Source organism: Leopardus geoffroyi, chromosome E1 (assembly GCF_018350155.1).
Source record: "Leopardus geoffroyi isolate Oge1 chromosome E1, O.geoffroyi_Oge1_pat1.0, whole genome shotgun sequence".
NCBI classification, from domain to species: domain Eukaryota; kingdom Metazoa; phylum Chordata; class Mammalia; order Carnivora; family Felidae; genus Leopardus; species Leopardus geoffroyi.
In genome coordinates this window covers 26,143,608-26,150,513 of record NC_059330.1, presented here as the reverse complement: position 1 = coordinate 26,150,513, position 6,906 = coordinate 26,143,608, and the positions used below count along the sequence as shown (strand labels likewise).

The window sequence follows — 6,906 nt, the reverse complement described above, 5'->3', positions numbered from 1 at the left end:
ACCCAACCCGAGGGGGTCTTGAGGCCATTCCCCAGACACTTTAAACAGTCATTTTAGAGGTACTTGGATTATTTACTAACTCTGCTAGTTTGGACCAACCTGACCCAGCCTCATGGAGAGGATGGGACCTAATGCAGTGACAACCTACCTCCCTGAGGCGGAGGGCAGCAAGTTCATGACCAGCTTGTGGTGAGTGGAGGCAATTATAAATTGAGGTGCCACCAGTTGTTCACTAAATTATATTTGGAGGAATCTCCCAATTCCTTAGACCTAAGGGACACCATCATTTCCTAAGCATGCACCCTGTTCTAGGTGCTTTATGTACGGAGTCATGTTTGGGGACTTACTGTCTTTGTTTTTCTCTTCTTCTTTTTTTTTTTTTTTTTAATTTTTATTTATTTATTCTGAGAGAGAGAGAGAATGTGCACAAGCAAGGGGCGGAGACAGAGGGAGAAAGAGAATCCCAGGCTCCTCGCTGTCAGTGCAGAGCTGGAACTGGGGCTCGCTCTCACAAACCTTGAGATCGTGACCTGAGCTGAAATCAAGAGTCGGACACTCAACTGACCAAGCCACCCAAGCGCCCCTGGTTTTTCTCTTCTTTTAAAAAAAATTTTTTTTTTTCAACGTTTATTTATTTTTGGGACAGAGAGAGACAAAGCATGAACGGGGGAGGGGCAGAGAGAGAGGGAGACACAGAATCGGAAACAGGCTCCAGGCTCTGAGCCATCAGCCCAGAGCCTGACGCGGGGCTCGAACTCACGACAGCGAGATCGTGACCTGGCTGAAGTCGGACGCTTAACCGACTGCGCCACCCAGGCGCCCCCCTGGTTTTTCTCTTCTTAAGGGAGAGACAAAGCCAGTCCTAAATTGGCATAGGTCTCCCAAAGAAGTACTTGGGAGAGGGGACAATTTGGAATCCCTGAAAGAGAAAGAGATATAGGTACGTGGAGGGCAGATGCTGGAAACAGCATCGATCTAGTACTCCTGGGGCTCATTTACCCCCTAGCAAGCAATTGGATACGTGCACAGAGAGTTGTCATTGGGAGCATACACTCTCAATGCTGGCCTACAGGGCAGGAGGGTGCTCAGATAGCTTGTGAGTCTGGGGGCCAGCCTGTGACCCTACAAAATGAGCTGCAGGAGGGCCCTGCTTTCTTGCTACCTCCACAGTGGCAGCCAGAGCAGAAGAAACAGACCACACCAAGCCTAAAGCAGAGTCACCAATGAAAGCAGCACTCCTACGTTTGAACAGCCTCTTGTCTTCTGCCTGGGCAATTCCCTGGTTCAACATGTCTGAACAGCCATCACCCCACGAGCAATGTTTTAGTGCCTTGGAGTGCTGCTCCTGCCAGCCCGAAGCCCTGCAGCCTCACACAGCTAACACTAGAGGGTAGGCAGCCCAGACCCAAGGATTGGCCAGTCTGGGGGACACAGACTTAATGAAGGAGAGAAAAAAATATACAGATGTAAGCAGTCTTTAGAACATAGAACCTGCATAAATTAGCGAGTGTTTGGGGGTTGGGCAGGTAGGGAACTGAAGCCCAGGTTTCTGAGCAATGAGACTTTGGCTGGCAGGGCCATTTACCAAAACATATAAGGCAAGGAGATGTTTGGAGGGCTCAGGTTTGAACAGGGGGAGTTGGAGATTCTGAATCTCTTAAACAGAAACATCCAGGAGACAATCTCAGGAGACGGAAAGATTAGACTGGAGATTTGTCAGTGTATGTTGGTGAAAGAGCCGTGGGAACAAATGGCCTCACCCAGGGAGAGTACCTTGTGAGAAGACAAGGCTAAAGCCCCAGTCCTTGAGCAACAGCAGCATTAAAGGACTGGGCAGAAGAAAAGGTGTCTAAGAAGGATAGCCCAAGGATCAGGAGGAAAACAAGGGATGTGAGGGGGCCCAGAGGTCAATCTCTGTCCACCTGACTGGGAGCATTGGCCACTTCCCAGGGTTACTGCCATAGCATTGGACACAGTTTCTTCTCTTCTATTCCAGGCACTTCTATAATCACAAGTTATTTTTCTTTGTTCTTTAATTGAATCTTTTGGTTACAGAAGAAATACATGCTCATTGTAACAAGGAAAATAAAACAGAGATGTATGGGGGAACTATCAGAAAAAATTCCTCCTAAGTCTTCTCTTAGCCCCTACCACACACACCCACACCCACCCAACCACCTACCCTCCCCCACACACACCATGCACACACATATATGCACACACACAGGTTTGTTTTTTGCTTTATATTTCACACAAATGGGAAACCATATCTATTACTTAGAAAATTGTTTTTGCATAATATATTATGGACCTATATATTTATATATTTCATTCTCTTGTCGATTGCTATTTAATGATCTGTAGTTTGGCTGCACTGATGTATTTTTTTCATTCCCAAATATTCTTGAGATCATACTCGGTGTTATGGTCCTCTTTTTTCACTTAGTATTAAATCAATTCTCCGTGTCACTAAACACACTTTGTAAATATAGTTTCGATGACTACATCATAGTACAGAGTATGAGTATATCATAATTTATTTAACCATTATTTACTTTCTGCCAATTTGGGCCATTAAAAATAATACCATAATGAACATTATAGAGCATTAAGCTATGTCCACATTTCTGGCTATTTTCTTTAGGATATGAACACTTTTAGAGTCTTTGTCCAAGTTACCAAGTTGCTTTTTCCAGAGAGACTATAACAATCTGCGTTCCCACTAGCAATGATTGAGAGGTACTCCCCACATCTTTTCTTAAATGCTTATTAATTTGTTAGATAGAAGTGATGTTTTCTCACTTTAATTTGCATTTCAGATTATTAGTGAGGTTAGCTTTGCTCAAGTTAATTATCATTTTGTGATTCTCTTACGGAGGGGTTGGTCAGGGCCACCCGTGGCTCTTCATTTCTAAATCTGCCCTTCCTCCTTCATCGCCAGCCCTGCCTCAGATGCTTATTTCCCACCCGGGGCTCCAAGAGAGCCCTCTCCTTCCTGGTTCTGCATCTTCCTGGCCATCTGCTCACAAACCTCTCTCATTCCCACCTCAGTCCCATAGCTGGTCTCTCTCATGGCTTCTGTGCCTGTGGGGTGCTCTTTTTCTGCCTCCTCTGCACTGGAGAACCAAACACGAGCCTAGAGTTTTCAAGCAGGCTGACAGGATCCACCATCAGACTGGGGTCAGTGCTGAACTTGGGCAGACACAGCCAGGGCCCTTCCTGCCCTGCACTGGGCCCAGGTAAATGGGGGGCCACAGTGGGGGCCTAACTAGCTGGGACTCTGTACAACTCTGTCTCATCTTTTCCTTTCCCATTTGCCTCCTCTCCCCATTATTCCAACTCGGGCTTTCATTTTCGCAAATGATACAATTTGGTGGTTTGGGGTTTCTGCAGGAGAATTTCTGTGATCCTCAGAGCGCTGGGACCTGTTTGCACTCGTTAGGGAAGAGAGACTCTGGACGCTCTGCAGACCCCGTCAGGCTGTGGTAATAAGCAGGGGCTGTTTGAGCTGCAAAGTGTAAACCTGGTCCTTCTTAGTGAGACTCTGCAGAAATCCCACTGGAGATTTTTCTGCCCCTGCCCTGTCTACTTTCCTTCATAATGATAAATGGCTGAAAAGAAAACTATCTAATCTCCAAACTGCTTGCTTTTTTTCTACTCTTTCTTCAAGGAGAGAAGGAAGAACACAGTCACATAAAACAGAGTCCTTCATCGCCTGCTTCTCAGGAGACGGTTCTTTCCCTTTTCATCCCAGGCCTGTTTCTGATCTCTGATGGGCTCGCACTGAAAGCTCCAGCAGGCCCCTCTAATCAGCTGCGACAGACGCTGCAGTTGCTTGGGTCGCCCATCGAAATTGAATTGATTACCCGGCCCCTTTGCCATTTTGTTCTGCACACAATTGCTTAATAGCTGTCACCTTGGCTTTCAGTCCCAACCGGCTGCAGGCTGACTGGTTCCCATTACTCAGGATGGCCAGTGCAAGTTCATCACCTTTACAGGATGTCCCTGATTGATTCCGTATGCCTGGGAGACCTGTAATATATTTGCATAGGAGCAGGGCGTCGCTGGGGGACGTAATAGAAATCTCTGGGCTGCCGGGACTGCCAGATTTAGCTGCGGGCTCGCCATATTTGAATCATTACAGGGCTTCTTGTCGGGAGTCTGGCCTCTGCTGACATAGCTGCTAATGAATTTGTAAAATTTTCTAAAAATACAAAACAACCCAGCCTGTCCTAACCTTTGCTGTCGCCACCTGCTGCCTGGGTGGGGAAGGCAAACAGAACCAGGCTTTTCCTGCCTGAGCTTGTGCTGGTCTTTTGAAATGACAGTCTCTCCCTCCCCACTCCCTTGCCCTGCCTGCCAACTGGGGCTTGGAGGGGGACATCTTTCAAGTGAAATCCTTTGCACTGGGAACTACTTCAATTAGACAGCAGGGGGAATGTTAACATGCCCTCCGGCCTTTTAAGTGGGTTTTAATTTTATGTTGTAAGATAAGACCCTGCGAGGCTGGGGCTGCTACTTCTCCAGCAGGCTCCATTAGTGGGGCAAGCTGAGGCCTCTTGACCCCCTGAGGCCCAGCCAAGACTGGAAGTTGGTTTGTTTTTTAACAATTTGTCAGTCTGCTCCAGCTTCTCTTTCATTCTCCATTTTGTTATTCCAGGCTCTTCTGTTGTTGGAGGGCAGTTGGGTAGCTGAGCTGCAGCTAAGAGCCTAGCCCAGCTTCACCAAGTGGCTGGCTCTGGGCTGGTGAGCAGAGCCTTGGGGGCTGCCTGCCTATGGCCTCACAGCTGAATATTCATCTTCCCACACCCCCCCCCCCCCCCCGCCCCTTCCCAGGCAGGGCACTGTAGAAGCAGACACTTTTCATGTGGCAGGTTTCTGGCCCGATGATGTATGACCTGTTGGCGCTACTGAATGGTGCCCTTTGTTCCAGGGTATCCCATGTGCCCCCTTTTTATTGACTTGTTGATTCAGAAGGGCAGGAAAGTTCCACAAATCCCACTGCAGGCCTTGCTCTCTAGCCATGTCCAGGTGGGAAAGCCCCAGGACCTCATGCTTCCCAGAAAGCTGGTAGGAAGATATGGGCCGCTTAGACTCAGAATATCCCATAAGAGACAGACAGACAGCTTTCTTTACCTTGGATTCAGGCAACTGTGTATCTGGAGAGAGGCTGGGAACCCATGTCTAGCTCCCAGCCCTCTGCCTGGGGTTCTAGAAGGTGTGGAGTGTTCCAGAATGCAGTCCACCCAGAAAGAAAAGAACAGAGCAGGTGTGAGTTAGGATGAACCCACCACTTCTCTGTGTCCTAAGCCAGGTTCAGTTAAGTTTTTCTCTGTGACCAAAAAGCCTAAGGTGGGAGCCAACAGCCAAGGAAAGAAGGAGCTTGGCTTCCTTCTGCAGGAGGAAGTCCACCCAGAGAGCAGCCCTAAAGCCACAGGAAAGGACTCTGGGGAAATAGGAGACAAGGTGGACTTTTTATCCAGCAGGAAATCTCATCTTCATCCTGATGAAGGTATGGATTTAAAGAACACCCTTACCCTTGTCTTCTTTTCTCCTGGCTTCCTAAACCAACCTGCAGTGGACATGGTGGGTGACAATGAGGGGAGGGGGCAAGAGGCAAGGCGTTGTAAGGAGGGAGCCCCAACATACCTCCTGACACCAGCTTCTCTTCTAATCTAATAGGGTGGACTGGATTCATCTCCTTTTTTGCCACTCCATCTTGTGAGCAAGCTTTAGGGATGTGGTTGAGGAGGAGGATGCAGAGGTCTCTGCCAGGCCTTGAATCCTTTCTCTAGGGTGCAGGTGGCTGATGAGCTCATACATCTGACTGCTCTGGAAAGCCTCAGGTTCTCACTCCAACCTGCTCTTCAGTTCCTCATCTGAAGAAGCTGCACAGATCCCACCGAGAATTCCCTACGTGTAAGACCACCTCCTCCAAACCACCAGGTTGTGTGCTGACTACTGAAATGTGACAGATTCTTGTGTACTGCCTGCCTTGCCCTTCTGGGGTCTTTGTGGACCCTGAAATCCAGACCCATCATCTGCAGAGTAGCACGAGATCAAAGATACAGCTGTTCCGTTGGTCCTAAATTCCTTCACTCTAGGCTCAGAGGCTCCATAGTGTAAATGCTCAGAGGCACAGAAGAAATACCAGCAAAAGGGAGGATGAGACCATTGCTGAGCCAAGAAATGACAAGTCAGTAGTAAAGAGCATCCACACACTTCACAGTTGTAAAATGGCTTTATGTTCTGATATGTAAAATAAAATGTCCATGCTATATAACAAAACACTTGAAGTTCCATACCCCCTGTTGGCTAATGTGTCTTTCTAATAAAGTTTAATCTGTGGTGTGTATGTTTATATATATATATATTTATATATTTATATATTTATATATTTATTATTTATTTATATGTTTTATCTAAACCATTCTTAGTTTTTAACATCAAATGTGTAATAAAATTTTAAATAGATGTCTTTCCAAATACCCCCTCCAGCGTTCATTTTATTAGGTTTATTCATTTGTAAAAAGCAAAGCTGAATTTGACATGTGGCCTGCATTTGTGAGATATATATATATATATTTATTTATTTATATATATATAATATATAAATAGCTATTCAGCATGCAAAGAGTTCAGTGATTTCCCAAATTTGATTACAGAGTTCATACCAGCCCCATGGATGGTCTGGTGACGTTCGATGCTAAAGAGCTGGGCTGGGGACTACACGATTCACCTCACTGGAGAATTATCCTTGCTCTCTGAGCTCACTGGCTGAATTTACTGGAAGAAATGAATGTTTTCTCAATTCTTGTTTTTATTTCTGTTGGGCTTTCTTGCTCCAGAGGCGAGGATTTTCTGGGAGAACAGGCTCTGCCTGGCGGCAGCTCCGATGTAACCTCC

At 46.7% G+C, this 6,906-nt stretch overlaps 1 long non-coding RNA gene across 1 annotated transcript; it reads left to right on the top strand.

Annotated features, from left to right (window-relative positions):
* The first annotated feature begins 831 nt into the window (after window positions 1-831).
* Window positions 832-6,355, top strand: LOC123603370. The gene is made up of 2 exons (XR_006714853.1): window positions 832-5,512; window positions 5,683-6,355. It is a non-coding gene; the product is annotated as an uncharacterized LOC123603370 (long non-coding RNA).
* Window positions 6,356-6,906: the final 551 nt, after the last annotated feature.